Consider the following 15516-nt stretch of genomic DNA (forward strand, 5'->3'; position numbering starts at 1 on the left):
TTGTCTTGTTGAACATCATTTATTTAGTCATCTTCTTCCTTTTGAATCTTGTTTCTTTTCTTTTATTATTTTTTTTAGGGGAAAAACAAGCTAGCATTAATTCAAAGATGACGTATGCTGTTGTTTGCAAATTTTTACAACCCCATGGACATACACGAGGCATCTTCGGTCATGTGATAATGCTTAAGAAGCGCACAAGTAGGTCATGGAACACATAAACTCTGTAGAAAGATAATTACTTTGCTTTTGACTTGCTCTCGCATGCATCATACCATCATCGGGTACATATGAGATTAGTGTATATCTATGTCAAGTGTCAATATCTTTACGTGTATTATATATTTTTTTTATAAAGGTAAGGAAAAAGAAGGTTAGGAGACCCTCTGCACGAGGGGAGCTCCAACATTATCGTTTACAAGGATTAAATGAAAAGCTGAATGAGTATAATTTTCCATATAAAAACTAGAATATATGAGCTGGTCAATATTGACAATCCAATCTGCTGCTTTCTTTACTTCTCGGTAGACATGTCAAATAGTCCAAGATGAAAAGGAGCGGAGAGAAATCTGGATATCCTGAATGATGTGAGCGATTTGCCAAGGGGGGACCAGATGTCTTTGATGGAGTTGATAACCATGAAGTTATCTCCTTTTATGTGGAAATGAGTAATAGCATTTTGAATAACTAGTCGGACTCCATGCTGAAGGGTCGTAACTTCTGCCATCGAGACTGAAGATGTACCAAGGTTCAAGTTAGCGTCTTTGACTAGGTTGGCGTCTTTGACTAGGTTGGCGTGCAATATATTACAATCACTTTGCTCATATCACGTACCAATGTACGTATAAATCTAGTATTACTAATTAAAACTTCTATACACATAATATTTGGCAATAATAAGCAAATACTACTTTATAAGAGGAGTCATAGAGGAGCATAGTTATCGTTGCTTTTATGCTGAAAATCTTCTTAAACGGGTCTTAATCATATGGAGGGAATAAAAATAAAAAAGTTACAAAATGGCGTCGCCCGGATTCGAACCGGAGACCTTCAGTGTGTTAGACTGACGTGATAACCAACTACACCACGACACCACTGTATTACAAAGCAGAATTTATGGTTACAGGATTGTCAAATTATGGCCCGCACACCAAGACATTAGAAACTATAGATTGTTAAATCATATAACGTGCTCTCGTAGCTCAGTTGGTTAGAGCACCCGTTTAGTAAGCGGGAGGTCTTGAGTTCGACTCTCAACGAGAGCATATTTTACTTTGTTTTATTTTTTTCCAATTTCTCAGCAAACTTCAGACTAGCAGCTAGCTGAACAAAGGTCTGAAACAATGTCATGGTAAACAAGATTCGGCCACCACAATCCAATATCCGTTGGCTTCAGTTTTATGGATCAGGTCAGCTCTTGGCAACCTAACAAGTAACAACTCGAGAAAAGTCGAAACATTCATCAAACAAGCATTCCTAATGGAACAAGAAATCAGAAAGAGACACATATGCAGCCAAGAAATATTACTATGTGGCTCATGACAAACAGCGACCCTTCGATCTACCAACTCATCTAAGGTCATCCTTTGTGATATGTCGCAAAACTCACAAGAACTATTATGTTCCAGCCTTCTATTCGCTTGGCAAGGCTCTTAACTATGTTCCAACCTTTTCTTTACCTCAAATGTAACTTACTTTTTCTCATAATGGATATTCAGTTGTTTCCACATTTAGAAAAAGGATAAAGTTGCAAGTCTGGGGAAATTTGGGTATGATGAGGGTTATCTCATCAGGAATCAGGGGAAAGGGATTTCAACTTGCCTACTTTGAACCAGCAACCATATGATAAATCTGCAAACCACACATTGCCTTGTGCTCTACCAACTGAGTCAATGTCTGCTCCTTGCAGCCCTGAAGCTCCAATATATGACGATATTATAGACCAGACCAAGCCTTAGTTTAGCCACTAGAATCCTGCGTAAGAGTGAATATCAGTCATCAGAGATCTCAAAAATAGTTTGGCATGTCATGGATGTCCTCTAGCTGATGAGAGAAGAAACACATTTCAGCAGGTAAAAAACACTATAGGCAGATGACTGAATTAGGTAAATGTTGCAAGGTTAGAGTAACTTTTTTTCTTATCTTGAGAAATGAAAAGAAAAGAAGCAAAGTGCTCATGTGTATCAGATTATCAGTTAGTTAACAGCGCAGAATTACTAACAGCAAAGTTCAATGTAATACTATTCAGTACCTTTGGCGTCGATCCGAATGACAAACCTGCACTCTAGCAACTGAGAAAGATTATATTTTAAAATTGTGTAGAAATTCCAATATAGACGAACATCTTTCCATTTAGCGAGTACTATGTGTTCATATAAGTTCAATAAGATGTTAATGCACAATCCCGGTGTCAGACCAAGAATAGAAAGCTTAGGAAGCAAGACAAAAATCACAAGACAGACATCCTAAATCCGACTGCCGGATTCGAACCAGGGACCTAAGGATTACATGTGGGTTACTGACCAACTACAACTCTCTGCTCTACCAACTGAGATAAGATCCGAAACCCGAATTAAGATTTAAGGCTGCAGAGAATTACATAAGATTCCAACATGTTTGCATCTGATTGAAAAAAGAAGTATTGTTCCAATGTTGGTTCATACATGTCAATAATATGTGATGAGAAAGTCCAAGATGCATAAGTGATACAAAAATAACAGGCAAGACGATTCCGACCTGCCGGATTCGAACCAGCGACCTAAGGATTGTCTGTTTACCGACTACAGTCCTCCGCTCTACCAACTGAGCTAAGGTCGGATCATGTCATACTAGCAAAATGCACCATAACTGCAATGTTAATCAAGATCTGTTAAACAGGAATCGGAACCAGTCATCACGCTTGGAGAGCACGTAGAAGAACAGTAAATAAGGTATAACTTATTACTTAAACATCCAAACTTTTAATACCTTGGATATTTAGAGCCAACTGAAAATTTTCCTTTTATCTTAGTTGTTATTTGAGTAAAATGTTCCTGCAAATTAATTTCCCAGAATCGACATTATAATTCAGCACATTCAGATAAGGAAAACAAGAAGTTGTGGGGGATGGGAGAAGTGATAACTTCAGAAGGCAGAAGGTTGATCTGACCCTCGCAGTTCAAAAATAAGGATCATCTGCTAGCCAGAAATATCCTGCACTCTACCGATTGAGGACCAATGTACTAGACTTGGGTGCCATTTAGCTACTAGAACTTTCGAACTTCAAATTACTCTGTAGAATGAATTCCACAGATCAATGAGACCTGTCAGAAGCTGCTTTACATGACAACAGAAAGACAAGAGTGGGCACATAACTATTGATGAATAACCCGTTTTATCTAGATACTGACTGGTCTTACTTTGACATGGTTTAAGCAATGGTGGTTCCTTTTGTAGGTGGAACATAGCAAGGTAATTACAGTAGAGATGTCATAGACTGATAGAAGTGAAGCAAAGGGCTCTTGTAGCTCAGTTGGTTAGAGCACCCGTTTAGTAAGCGGGAGGTCTTGAGTTCGACTCTCAACAAGAGCAAGTATTTTTACATGTTCACTACCTTGAAAGACTGAAAAACTCAACTCCCACAACATAAATGTGTTCATTCAGCAGATGGCCGCTTGATTTTCTGGTAGTTGTTTTCATTTGCAACAGAGCTCTTGCTTCCTATCTTTCTTGTTTATGTGCTGATGCCTGACTGCCTGTCTTTGAGGCTCAGGTCTTGCCTCTGGACAGTTAGTCACAACTAATAGCATTTCATCTTTGTTGGAATCCCAAATAAAGGAATAGGAGTCGATAAAGAATTTAACATCAGCTCATAGGACAGTAAATCCAGATATGAAAATCAATAGATAACGTCACCTAGACAAGAATAAGGTATATACCCTCAAAATCTCAATTCTCAATACTTCACCTTTTACCAAATCTAGCAATTGATTAAATAATGGTGCAGAACATCCAAAAAAAAAATTTGCAGTAAAGTCCATGTTGTGAGAACCAGGAACAAGCATGCTAAGATTAAAAGAAAGAAAATAAAAGCAACAAAAGTCCGACCTGCCGGATTCGAACCAGCGACCTAAGGATTATCTGTGGGTCATTGACCAACTACAGTCCTCCGCTCTACCAACTGAGCTAAGGTCGGATATTGTACAAAGACTGTAGAAAATCCCACAACATTCCAATATGATTCCATTTATAGCAATGTTGTGTCATGAAATTCAGGAAAAGCATGCTAAAGAAAAGGAAAAGTAGAAAAGCAGCTAAATCTGACCTGCTGGATTAAAACCAGCAACCTAAGGATTATCTGTGAACTGTAGATCATTGACCAGTACAGTCCACCACTATACCAACTGAGCTAAGGTCCGGTGTTGTCAAAAAAGGCTGCAAAAGATCAAAAGAAAAATGAAAAAGCGACTAAAAATCCGACCTGCCGGATTCGAACCAGCGACCTAAGGATTATCTGTGGGTCATTCACCAACTACAGTCCTCCGCTCTACCAACTGAGCTAAGGTCGGGCATCAAATAAAGGCAGCAGAGAATCCCTAAAACATCCCAATATGTTCCATTTATAGCAAAGTCATGCCATGATCTGTGAGATCCAGGAACAAGCATCCTAAAAATCAAAAGAAAAATAATCAACTAAAATCCGACCTGCCAGATTCGAACCAGCGACCTAAGGATTATCTATGGGTCATTGACCAACTACAGTCCTCCGCTCTACCAACTGAGCTAAGGTCGGTTACTGTATAAAGACTGTAGAAAATCCCACAATACTCCAATATGATTCCATTTATAGCAAAGTTGTGTCATGAAATTCAGGAAAAGCATGCTAAAGAAAAGGAAAAGTAGAAAAGCAGCTAAATCTGACCTGCTGGATTAAAACCAGCAACCTAATGATTATGTGTGGACTGTGGATCATTGACCAGTTACAGTCCACCACTTTACCAACTAAGCTAAGGTCTGGTGTTGTCAAAAAAGGCTGCAGAAGATCAAAAGAAAAACGAAAAAGCAACTAAAAATCCGACCTGCCGGATTCGAACCAGCGACCTAAGGATTATCTGTGGGTCATTTACCAACTACAGTCCTCCGCTCTACCAACTGAGCTAAGGTCGGGCATTAAAAAAAGGCAGCAGAGAATCCCTACAACATTCCAATATGTTCCATTTATAGCAAAGTCATGCCATCATCTGTGAGACCCAGGAACAAGCATCCTAAAAACCAAAAGAAGAATAAGCAACTAAAATCCGACCTGCCGGATTCGAACCAGCGACCTAAGGATTATCTATGGGTCATTGACCAACTACAGTCCTCCGCTCTACCAACTGAGCTAAGGTCGGTTACTGTATAAAGACTGTAGAAAATCCCACAATATTCCAATATGATTCCATTTATAGCAAAGTTGTGTCATGAAATTCAGGAACAGCATGCTAAAGAAAAGGAAAAGTAGTAAAGCAGCTAAATCTGACCTGCTGGATTAAAACCAGCAACCTAAGGATTATCTGTGGACTGTAGATCATTGACCAGTTACAGTCCACCACTTTACCAACTGAGCTGAGGTCCGGTGTTGTCAAAAAGCTGCAGAAGATCAAAAGAAAAATGAAAAAGCAACTAAAAATCCGACCTGCCGGATTCGAACCAGCGACCTAAGGATTATCTGTTGGTCATTTACCAACTACAGTCCTCCGCTCTACCAACTGAGCTAAGGTCGGGCATTAAATAAAGGCAGCAGAGAATCCCTTCAACATTCCAATATGTTCCATTTATAGCAAAGTCGTGCCATGATCTGTGAGACCCAGGAACAAGCATCCTAAAAATCAAAAGAAAAATAAACAACTAAAATCCGACCTGCCGGATTCGAACCAGCGACCTAAGGATTATCTATGGGTCATTGACCAACTACAGTCCTCCGCTCTACCAACTGAGCTAAGGTCGGTTACTGTATAAAACATACAGAGAATTCCACAATATTCCAACATTATTCCATTTGGGATATTACCTCCTCCCCGTGTTTGGGCCCTCTACAACATTAGGCCTATTCCACTCTGTACTGCTGGGTCGAAGTAGACATATGAGAAGGATAAATCCTGATTTATATGGTAAAATAATTTTTGATGGTGGATCAAATATAATTTGTAAGTCATGGTAAATATAAACTAGTCAGAAAGAGAATACTAGTGCCAAAAGTAAGTTGAAAATCAGGGGCAAGAAAGGTCCAACCCGCCAAATAAGAATCACGACCTAAGGATTATCTGTTGGACCTAGGTCGGGTCATGCCGCACTACCAAGACTTAACCCACACCAACTTAGTATTTACCAAGCCCCACTAAAAAAAATTTAGAACACAAATGAGTGAGCAATTCAATTTAACTTCAGTTGTCATGCTCTCATGGATCAAGATAAGATACATAGCATGTGCTCTCATGGATCAAGGTAAAATACATGACAGAAATACAGAAAGGTCTATGCCGTAAAATATTTTGTATCTAGTTTTTTCATGGAATTAACTAAGACAGCTGGTTGTGAACATCCAATCTGTTTTCTCCTCTTGTTTTCAATACCATAATGGCAGAATATTTCACCAAAATATTCTATCCTACTAGACATTAATCTGTTATTGCACTACCAGAATGAATAAATTGTATTTGGGAAGGGGGGGGGGGTTATTTGGGAAAAAGAGTTCTGATATGCAATCCTAACGACATCTAACTACGCAAGGGTACCCTCTTCTACTATACATCTTGTAAATGATAAGGCTTTCTCGCTCTGGAATTCGTCTTCCACCAATATGGCTCCATGCAAAGAGTGCATTTCAGAGATATCACAAAAGAAAACCCCCTGCAACAAAGATGGTCTAGCTGCTGATAGAAACTAGAAGCACATGCCTAGGCAAATAACTACAGCTGCTGGTAGAAAGGGCACTCTTATTGAAACATCAAAGTGAACAATTGATGCAAGTGCTCTCGTAGCTCAGTTGGTTAGAGCACCCGTTTAGTAAGCGGGAGGTCTTGAGTTCGACTCTCAACGAGAGCATTATTTACTTTATTTTTCCACATGCTACTTCAAAAGTTTGAATTCCCACGAGACACAATTACTGAAAGTGAACACAAGGATTCAAAGTCCTTCACATTGCAAAGTCCAGTATATACTTCTCGATTTCATTCTGTCAGTAAGATAAGATACCATAACTATTCCAGAGCACAATCTTCTCACAATGGCACATTAATCCAAAACAGAAATCCTATAGAGTACGAACTGCACTAAATCCTGATTCAGTTGCGCAAGAAAGAAAAGGAAAATGGGCAATGCCAAAGGTAGCTTCACACCACAAAAGTGTATGTAATCTTGAAATTCTATCTGGTAGCTTTATCAGGGAGGGAACATCGCTCATCTCTCAAATATCAACTTAGAGAAGTGAAATTGGGATATCTTTCAGCACAGCGCGTTCAGAAACAAAAAGCAATAGTCCGACCTGCCGGATTCGAACCAGCGACCTAAGGATAATCTGTTTGACCAACTACAGTCCTCCGCTCTACCAACTGAGCTAAGGTCGGGTTTATGCTAACTTAGCTCCAATTCTCTACTTCACTAACAACTTACAATGACTTATAACAGTGGACAACAATCAATCTATCAGACTGAAAATTTTACTTCCTCCATTCTTTTTTAATTACAACATTTGCATTTTCACACTTGCTGAAGCACAATTTTGACCATTAATAACTCTGGTTATGTATTTGTAAAAATTATGCAAATGAGATGTTAGTAAACTACACATTGACACAAATCAACGAAGATCTCATATGACTATGTTTATCCTTGTAAATACATCACCATACACAGTCAGAGTGTAAATAATGAATAGTAGAAAAGTCAAAATGTTGCAATTAAAAAGAACTGATGAAGTAATTCTCTTTGCATTGAATATTACACAACAAGATAATATCAATTCACATTCAATAATCAATATTAATAAAAAGAAAAAAAAATTGCTCGTATGTCAACTAAATTTTAGGGTTTGATTAAATTCCCAAATTCACACGATTTGACAACAATCTCATATTCGAAAAGTATAAATTACTCATGAATCTAAATATAATAAAAATCAAGGTGAATTGAAAATTGAGATTTAAGTTTCTGATCAGAAATTTTCATAACTAGCACGATTTCTCCACAATCAAACAAGAGCGACATATTTACACTTACCGCAGACATCGGCAGAAAATGGAGGCACGTTTTCTTCACGTCTTCGTTCGTCAACATTCGCCATTATTTGCAAGAGAATAAATTAGGTTATGAGTTGTAGCCTTGTAGAGTTGTAGGGGGGTGATTTGGTAGAGTTAATAACTGGGCTCGTTCGTTATCGTTTTTCAGTCAGTTTTTAGCTTTTTTAAAACCAAAAACAAAATTATGTCCTTTCAAAAAAAAATTATGTAAATTTGAAAAAATAATTTTCGGTTTTCAATTATCAGTTTTCAAAATTGATATATTTAGTATAAATATGACTAATTTTAAATTTTATTATCTCTTTTATATCAGTTCGTTATCATTTTTAGTTTTAATTTTTTTTATAAAGAGAGGATGAGGCAAATTGCTATATTCAAGATTTGCACTTAATAGTTTCAAGCAAATGCAATGTACTACAAACAAAAACGTGTAGGGTGAATCAGATTCACAATAATTTATTGCGCATCCGAATTGATTTTATCACACAAAAAATGACTATTATGAAAAAAAACTGACTGTATCGTACAAAAATTAGTTATATCATACAAAAACTTGTTATATAAAAGGTGATTATTGGTATAAAAGCTGAATATATCATGTTTCCGGTATATAATAAGTTATTGTAAACCCGCTCCATTCAAGTTTTTTTTTTTTACTAACAAATGGCTCGCAATGTCTCCAAACTAGCTCAATGCATTTCTGCTAGAAGGAGAAAATATGAGTTCGACTAATTCAACAACTACAATCTTTTTGATAAGTTGTCGAAAGTTTTAAAAACCCTAATATCCATCAAGTATAATTTATAAGGTAGCAATCAAATTATGGAGAAATTCTTTAAAGAATATGTGATGAGAATGTTAGAGGTAACATCGCAAATATGTGTTTTTCCAAATATTACTGCAGATATTGAAAATTAATGAACAAAAAACATACCCTTGATTCCTTGATAATAAACTAAGTGATTGTTTGGTATATATGGGAACTTAATTTCCATGCAAAGTTTATTTATTTTCCTTTTGTAATTCCTTGAAAATTGACTAATTTGTTTAATTGACATCGATGAATTTGTAATTTCCATGAATTGATTTGAGAATTTTGAATGACCAAGGAGGGATAGGTGAATAAATTCCCACATTTTGTAAGAATTTCGATTTCTCATAAATTTTCTTTCCATCCATTTACCCCACTTCCTGTCAACCAAATAACAAAGTATCCAATTTAGAAAATTATGAAAATTTCTATTGCATCGACAATTTCTTGTATACCAAACAACCACTAAAATTAACTTAAAAAATTAGCTTGGGAGTTGGAAAGTACTTCATTAACAATTAAGATGAATAATCACAAGCCACTTTGCTTGCAAAATTACACACAAGCTCATAACCATGTACTTAAGAGGCCGCTTGAATCTAGAAAACGATACAAACTACAAAGTCTATTAAAGTTAATCCATCAATATGTCAGGTCAGGATCACATTAGAGCTTATTATGAATCATACCAGTCTCTAAAATTACAAATATCCAACTATTTCCTCCGTTTCTTTTTACTCGCTACACTTCTCATTTCACGGATTCCTAGGCAATTTTTGGAGAAGAGAGAGGTAGAAAGTAAAAAGAAAAGGGACCCATGTGGGAGGAGAGAGATAGAGAGAGTTTATTGCCCAAAAAAGAAGTGTAGCAAGTAATGTGAAACTTCCCATAATGGAAAGTGTAGCGAGTAAAAATAAACGGAGGAAGTAAGCTAACATATACATCTCTAAATTCTAAACCCAATAGCCAACTATGACTCTATGAGTAATGCATCAACATATATTCAAGAATCAGATGCGCAATCTTAGCGCTACTTTGATTCAGATTACAAATTGCATAACTTTGTGATTGACGAACATAGTCCTGCTTGCAAAAACGGATAATCTTCATCACTCTCAAATGACGATTCTGGCAACACCACAAGTAGTTAAACAGAGGCTCGTTGAACGGAAGGAAAACTACTTGAGGACAACAGCAGCATTCCTAAGAGTCAGATACCGCTGTACATGATCATTAGGAAGTGATCTGATGAGCTTAAAGACTTCAGCATTGGCATAACGCATCATGTAGGTCCTTGGATCATAATAAGGCGCCTGCATATTTCAACGATAAAATTTCTCATGCTCGGGACAAAAGATAATAACACAATTCACAAAACCAACATCTTTTTGTAGTAAAACCAGGGCCATCTGAAGATAAGACGGTGGCCCTGTGCTATTGTTAGTAATTGGGACCACAAAAATGAGTAATGACTACTGACCTAGGCTGCACATAGACGGATACGGGGACAAAAAACGGCAAGATTTTGAAAACTAGGAATGGGTACGCGTACCCATACATGATACGTATCGTATCGGGCACGAGTACGGGTACGAGTACGAGTATGTGACCTAGAAGAAGTACCCATGCTACATAGCTAATGACACGGTTATGAAGTATATACATTCCATAATACAATTCATGCCAATTATCTCAATCAAAAGGGTCAATGACATGATGAACATTAAGCAGAACATGTGAATAAGATAAGAGATAAAGTATTAGATAATTTTAGAAAACCTAGGGCTCTGTGCTTCAGGTCAGCTTGAACACATATTAGACAGCCCTGAGAAATACAGATTATGAGTTGCTGAATTGATATTCTTGCACATCTTCATAACAAATGGTGAAGAAACTAATGGTAGTAGCTTATCGATTATATCATCACAAAAGCTAAACAATCATACAACCTCACGTGCCAGTGTTATGGAAACTATTACTACAACATCAGGGGAGAGACCTTTATTGCGTCGCTCATAAATTTCTGGACAAAGAGCTTTTCTACACAGACATACCCAACTTAGAGACTTCAAAGAGTTTAAGCTATCAACTCTCAAGTCTGGAGTCTCCATTGCTTTTGGAAAGCAGTTATTTAACTGAGTTCCACTTTCCATACCAGATCTCAGGGGTGACTAGTGTGGCTGTTAGCAAACCTGAGGGTACTAAAACTTCAATATTCTATATAATATGCTTTCTTATGCCTTGAGACCCAAAAAGCCCCAAAAACAAAGGAAACCCCAGACTCGAGTTTCAGTGATCGAAGGGCCTCAGCCTTTCTTCAGCCATACAATTTCTAACAGCAATTATAATATGAGATTATATCATCAAATTTAGATATCAAACTCGCATCCTATTCCTTGGCCACATACATGTTGGGCTTGTGGAGTTTGTGCAAATACAATCTTGGAGCAAGCTTGCACTCATGAAAGCTGGCTCAAGATCCCAGCAGTTTGCTGAACCAAACGCGAAGTCAAAGAAAAGACATTGAAATTAGTGAATCGTCTAAGTGGGAGCAAGCCATGAAAGATGAGATGGACTCATAAGTGAATAACAAGACTTGGTGTTGTGTGAACTACCCAAGGCAAAGAGAGCACTACTAAACAAGTGGATCTTTCGTAAGAAGGATGAACCGGATGGCACAATCCTTTTCAAGGCAAGGATTGTGGTAAAGGAATTTTCACAAAAAGAAGGGGTTAATCATTAAGGGATTTTTGCTCCGGTTGTGAAGCTCACCACTATTAGAATCTTGTTAGCAATAGTGGCTTCTGAAAAAAAAATTCTCGAGCAAATGTATGTGAAAACGGCTTGAAATCTATCTCATCACAAGGGAACATTCAGGTTTAAGAAACTAAAAATATATGCAGTTTTAAGGCACAAAAGCTCACAGTTAAATCCAAACTCGTACTTTTTTGTTTTTTCAAATTTTTCTTTTAGATAACAAAAAAAAAGGGAAAGCTAATGCTGAACTAAACTACGAAAACATTAAACTACTTAAAGAGTGAGAGAAAAATACATATACACAAGAGACATCCTCCCCCAAGCTGAACTTGACAAAGTCCTCATTGCAACAAGGGGAAGGAAAGGAACATGGACCTCAGTCGTCCATAGAATCATCATTACCATCAGTATCCTCATCACCAGCATGAGTACCAGTACCGGCGCCACTCCCCCGGCACCACCACCATAAGTGGGGTTCCAAGTGTACCAACTGGGGTGTGGGGTGTGGGCCAGCCTGAGCTATCGTACCGAGCCTACAATACTCATCATACAAATTATTGTCACTACACAAGGGCATGGTAATCTGTAGTCCTAAGAAATATGAGATGCACCAGGTCCAATTCCATTTCTCAGGAAAGGAAAGGGATATGCTAAAGCCAGCTCCACAGCAAATAAGGCTATGTACTCCAGGCAGGAGCGTACAGAGGTATATAAAAGTTAATACCACGATGCTCAGATGGTACACCATAGGAAATGCACTAGTATCTATCGTAGCAATCAAAGTTACGATGGCATGGAATACATATCTCACGAAAGTCCATGTTGTCATACCTAGAAACAAGCAGGCAAAGAACCAAGGGAAAAAAAAAACAAAAAGCAACAAAATCCGACCTGCCGGATTCGAACCAGCGACCTAAGGATTATCTGTTTAAGCAACTACAGTCCTCCGCTCTACCAACTGAGCTAAGGTCGGATCATGTAAATCCAGCAAGACTGAAACCATTTCTAGATAATCTGATGTTTGTCATGCCTCACTGATATATTCAACAAGGAATGGGACAGTTTATTCACTTTCAGTAGTCATGACCAAATCCAAAAAGTTAATCTCTCCATCTCTTTCATAAGACATGCAAAGTTTCGAATATTTGTGTTGATCACTATTCACTAATACCTCGTGCAATGATGTTAAATAATATTATACCATTAGATTCATCTTCAAATATACTTCCATTTCCATATTGTTGTTTCTTATAACTTTTGACAACATATATTAAGAGCAATGGAGGGAAACGGAGGGACTAACACATCACCTTCAGAAACTTCTTACATCACTATGAAAAATTGTTTACTCGTTACAATGAATCTCAAGGTATGTCCACAAAGTATTGGAGTGTCTCAAATTACTTGTGTACTGAATCTAAAACTAGAATTCATTAAGGCAGAGTGCTCTATATATCAGGAATCTTCTAGTATTCTGAATTTTTATAACATGTAGCAAAAAAGTCCGACCTGCCGGATTCGAACCAGCGACCTAAGGATTTATCTGCTATTGCTTCAACACCTACAGTCCTCCGCTCTACCAACTGAGCTAAGGTCGGCTATTGATACAAATTTCACATATTCCTATGTCAACTACAGACATTTTCACCTTGAGACCAATCACAAGAACCCCGTGTCATAGCATTTTCATTGCCAACCTAAGAAATACTCTCATCTCAAAATAATTCTTCCCAATCTAAGGGCCACCCCTTCAACCCCCCCCCCCCCCCAAAAAAAAAAAAAAAAACAAATGAAGAAATTTTTGACTTCTCGATTCAGTCTCATGTCTCAGGCCTCAATACCAGCCTTCCATAATGGTTCTTCTAGTAAGTAATAACAGCCTCAGACTCTAGAATCAAGAAAAAATAATTATGGGTGGAGTGGAAAAATCACAATTCACAACTCCACATATGGCTAAGCAAGAAAGATGCCGCAAGACTGCAACATGAATCCAGCAAACCAAACAAAATGAAGAAGAGGTGTATCAATAACATTTTTGAAATAGATACCCTAGAATCCGACCTGCCGGATTCGAACCAGCGACCTAAGGATAGTCTGTTTGACCAACTACAGTCCTCCGCTCTACCAACTGAGCTAAGGTCGGATCTTTTCATTTTACCAAAGCATAATCCACTACAAGTCTACAATCCATTGCTCAAGAAAGACCCTGTTTCTAGTTGAGCTATCATGAGAACCTTGACATACAGTTTCACTTTGACCTACTTAAATGATGTGTAACATGTAGACATAAGAGTACAGGAGCAATATAAAATCCCACTATTACATGATAAAGATCACCAGAACTTCTCTGTCTTGATAATCATATGACCCTTCAGTTATCCAAATAGGAATATAATATCCATTGAAGCAAACGAAGCCAAACTACCAAGATTTTGAGAATTGGAGAGACAAAATTGTAAAAGCTACACAGAAAAATTTGTCCGACCAAGCAAAATATTGGATCTGAGATGAAAGAGATCTTGCCAGCTGATCTCGAAGATAAACTAAGGGAGCCTGTCGGGTGGCTTTTTTACAATGAAAAATGTAAATAAGATACAATCAAAAAATATAGTCATAAATTTTCCAAATCTCTGTAAGATTGAGTTCTAAAAGCACTCATGAATGTACACAGTCGTAAAACTTAAGTATATAGTTTCTGTTCAATATAGAATGTGAGATTTTTGTAGGTTTAATTTCGGGCATATGAAGATCACGAAAAATAGACAGCTCAATTCATGGAGCGCCTGCCAATGCATCTCAGAGTATAGATCTCCAAATTCTCAATTGTATTTTCAAAACCCACAATTGCAAATTTCATTACGAAAATGCCATTTGATTTACAAAATTTGTTCATCTCAGAGATGAACTAGCGATTTCCCTAATTTGACATAAATGAAGTACTCCATAGTATGCAGAATCATTCCATAAACAACAAAAAATCCGACCTGCCGGATTCGAACCAGCGACCTAAGGATTAATCTGCTACACAACTACAGTCCTCCGCTCTACCAACTGAGCTAAGGTCGGTTCATACCACTATATTTCATAATTAATCATTCATACAGAGAAATTCAGTCAATAAATACTGTATAAGGTAAATTTGCTCAACCCTAAAAAACAAGAACACTTAAATTTCAAGTAAAATTGAATATAAAATTGTTTCCTTAATTGATAAGATAATATTTAACCTAAACAATTACCAGGTAAATTACAGGAATATACGCATGAAATCCCTAATTTGCTTTGAAAAATTCACACGTTTTCTCCATTATCAAACAAATTATCATCAAATATATATATAAAATCAGAGAGATAAGATTAGAATAGAGAGGCTTACAGTTGACTTTTAATCGAATCGAATTGAATCTGGAGAAGTGGAAAGAGGATTTGTTCTCTCTTATCTGGAATTTGGATGATGAATTTGGGTGCGCATCATTCTTTGTTTGACGGGGTCTTCCATTTTTCTATTTGAATAATCGGGTGGGTTGAGATCGGATCCCTAGACCATCAACTCGTATCGAGTTGACTAATCCTATCCCAACCCGGTTAATTCAGGACTATTCATTATCGTTTTTGTTTTTAGTTTTCAGTTTTCTATTGTCAGTTTTCAAATTTGACATGTATATTATAAGTATAACTAAATTTAAGTTTATTATT

At 37.2% G+C, this 15516-nt stretch overlaps 2 long non-coding RNA genes and 15 other non-coding genes across 17 annotated transcripts; 3 read left to right on the forward strand and 14 right to left on the reverse strand.

Moving 5' to 3' along the window:
• Nucleotides 1-1017: 1017 nt before the first annotated feature.
• On the reverse strand, nucleotides 1018-1091 carry TRNAV-AAC (transfer RNA valine (anticodon AAC)). The gene has a single exon. It is a non-coding gene; the product is annotated as a tRNA-Val (tRNA).
• A 97-nt stretch (nucleotides 1092-1188) lies between these two features.
• TRNAT-AGU (transfer RNA threonine (anticodon AGU)) lies at nucleotides 1189-1262 on the forward strand. Its single transcript has one exon. It is a non-coding gene; the product is annotated as a tRNA-Thr (tRNA).
• Nucleotides 1263-1656: 394 nt separating this feature from the next.
• Nucleotides 1657-8781, reverse strand: LOC109135826 (uncharacterized). Its single transcript, XR_007269248.2, has 2 exons — nucleotides 8233-8781; nucleotides 1657-1971 (listed from the first exon to the last, which is right to left on the reverse strand). It is a non-coding gene; the product is annotated as an uncharacterized LOC109135826 (long non-coding RNA).
• Nucleotides 2728-2814, reverse strand: TRNAY-GUA (transfer RNA tyrosine (anticodon GUA)). The gene is given in 2 exon segments: nucleotides 2728-2763; nucleotides 2778-2814. It is a non-coding gene; the product is annotated as a tRNA-Tyr (tRNA).
• Nucleotides 3494-3567, forward strand: TRNAT-AGU (transfer RNA threonine (anticodon AGU)). The gene has a single exon. It is a non-coding gene; the product is annotated as a tRNA-Thr (tRNA).
• TRNAY-GUA (transfer RNA tyrosine (anticodon GUA)) lies at nucleotides 4078-4171 on the reverse strand. The gene is made up of 2 exons: nucleotides 4135-4171; nucleotides 4078-4113 (listed from the first exon to the last, which is right to left on the reverse strand). It is a non-coding gene; the product is annotated as a tRNA-Tyr (tRNA).
• TRNAY-GUA (transfer RNA tyrosine (anticodon GUA)) lies at nucleotides 4451-4544 on the reverse strand. The gene is made up of 2 exons: nucleotides 4508-4544; nucleotides 4451-4486 (listed from the first exon to the last, which is right to left on the reverse strand). It is a non-coding gene; the product is annotated as a tRNA-Tyr (tRNA).
• TRNAY-GUA (transfer RNA tyrosine (anticodon GUA)) lies at nucleotides 5049-5142 on the reverse strand. The gene is made up of 2 exons: nucleotides 5106-5142; nucleotides 5049-5084 (listed from the first exon to the last, which is right to left on the reverse strand). It is a non-coding gene; the product is annotated as a tRNA-Tyr (tRNA).
• TRNAY-GUA (transfer RNA tyrosine (anticodon GUA)) lies at nucleotides 5273-5366 on the reverse strand. Its single transcript has 2 exons — nucleotides 5330-5366; nucleotides 5273-5308 (listed from the first exon to the last, which is right to left on the reverse strand). It is a non-coding gene; the product is annotated as a tRNA-Tyr (tRNA).
• Nucleotides 5645-5738, reverse strand: TRNAY-GUA (transfer RNA tyrosine (anticodon GUA)). Its single transcript has 2 exons — nucleotides 5702-5738; nucleotides 5645-5680 (listed from the first exon to the last, which is right to left on the reverse strand). It is a non-coding gene; the product is annotated as a tRNA-Tyr (tRNA).
• Nucleotides 5869-5962, reverse strand: TRNAY-GUA (transfer RNA tyrosine (anticodon GUA)). The gene is made up of 2 exons: nucleotides 5926-5962; nucleotides 5869-5904 (listed from the first exon to the last, which is right to left on the reverse strand). It is a non-coding gene; the product is annotated as a tRNA-Tyr (tRNA).
• TRNAT-AGU (transfer RNA threonine (anticodon AGU)) lies at nucleotides 6986-7059 on the forward strand. Its single transcript has one exon. It is a non-coding gene; the product is annotated as a tRNA-Thr (tRNA).
• Nucleotides 7493-7580, reverse strand: TRNAY-GUA (transfer RNA tyrosine (anticodon GUA)). Its single transcript is given in 2 exon segments — nucleotides 7493-7528; nucleotides 7544-7580. It is a non-coding gene; the product is annotated as a tRNA-Tyr (tRNA).
• Nucleotides 8782-9552: 771 nt separating the features above from the next.
• On the reverse strand, nucleotides 9553-15389 carry LOC109135827 (uncharacterized). Its single transcript, XR_002040756.2, has 2 exons — nucleotides 15197-15389; nucleotides 9553-10376 (listed from the first exon to the last, which is right to left on the reverse strand). It is a non-coding gene; the product is annotated as an uncharacterized LOC109135827 (long non-coding RNA).
• On the reverse strand, nucleotides 12706-12793 carry TRNAY-GUA (transfer RNA tyrosine (anticodon GUA)). Its single transcript is given in 2 exon segments — nucleotides 12706-12741; nucleotides 12757-12793. It is a non-coding gene; the product is annotated as a tRNA-Tyr (tRNA).
• On the reverse strand, nucleotides 13876-13963 carry TRNAY-GUA (transfer RNA tyrosine (anticodon GUA)). Its single transcript is given in 2 exon segments — nucleotides 13876-13911; nucleotides 13927-13963. It is a non-coding gene; the product is annotated as a tRNA-Tyr (tRNA).
• Nucleotides 14799-14886, reverse strand: TRNAY-GUA (transfer RNA tyrosine (anticodon GUA)). Its single transcript is given in 2 exon segments — nucleotides 14799-14834; nucleotides 14850-14886. It is a non-coding gene; the product is annotated as a tRNA-Tyr (tRNA).
• Nucleotides 15390-15516: the final 127 nt, after the last annotated feature.

This window comes from Beta vulgaris, chromosome 8 (genome assembly GCF_026745355.1).
Source record: "Beta vulgaris subsp. vulgaris cultivar EL10 chromosome 8, EL10.2, whole genome shotgun sequence".
NCBI lineage: Eukaryota > Viridiplantae > Streptophyta > Magnoliopsida > Caryophyllales > Amaranthaceae > Beta > Beta vulgaris.